This window comes from Gavialis gangeticus, unplaced genomic scaffold, assembly GCF_001723915.1.
Source record: "Gavialis gangeticus isolate Ggan-Ray unplaced genomic scaffold, GavGan_comp1, whole genome shotgun sequence".
NCBI classification, from domain to species: Eukaryota; Metazoa; Chordata; order Crocodylia; family Gavialidae; genus Gavialis; species Gavialis gangeticus.
This window is the reverse complement of record NW_017729029.1, coordinates 9,983,022-9,983,536: the sequence shown is the minus strand read 5'-3', so window position 1 is coordinate 9,983,536 and position 515 is coordinate 9,983,022. Positions and strand designations below refer to the sequence as shown.

General features: G+C 58.3%; 1 protein-coding gene across 1 annotated transcript in view; it reads right to left on the bottom strand.

The window, feature by feature from the left end:
* Positions 1-515, bottom strand: part of LOC109300322 (factor VIII intron 22 protein-like) — a 12,292-nt gene that overhangs the window by 6,094 nt on the left and 5,683 nt on the right. The gene's annotated exons all lie outside the window — the stretch shown is intronic.

Here is a 515-nt window from a genome sequence, read left to right as displayed (position 1 = left end):
TGACACCAGCGCTGCAGTCTTTGGTTGACTACATGGATCCTCTTCTTCCTCCTCAGCCCATACCCCGAGATTGGGAGGAGTGACAAGAACACCACCTATACCCCCAGACCCTTTAGCCCCGATCCCAAATCCCTGTAGCTCCTCATGACCTGGCTGGGAGCGCTCTGAGCTGTGTCATTAATGCCCACATGAATAAGGAGCATAGGATAGTGGGCTGTGGGCTGGAGGAGCTTAGGGATCCTCTCTGCAATGTCCCGGATGCAGGCCCCTGGGAAGCAGCAGACTTCTTGGGTTAAGGGGTCGGGGTGGCAGGTTGCCCCCTCAGGATGGAGTCTCCCACAACAAACACCTTACATTTTGTCTTGGGGAGAGCGGGGGCAGTAGCTGCAGTTGAGCCTGTGTTGCCTGCGGGAGCTGGCAACTCAGCAGGCTCTGCTGGGGCAGCAAGAGGTGTGTATCTGTTGCTAAGCTCCAGCAGGGCAGGGGCCTTGGTGCGGCGGGCCTTAGGGCCCTTG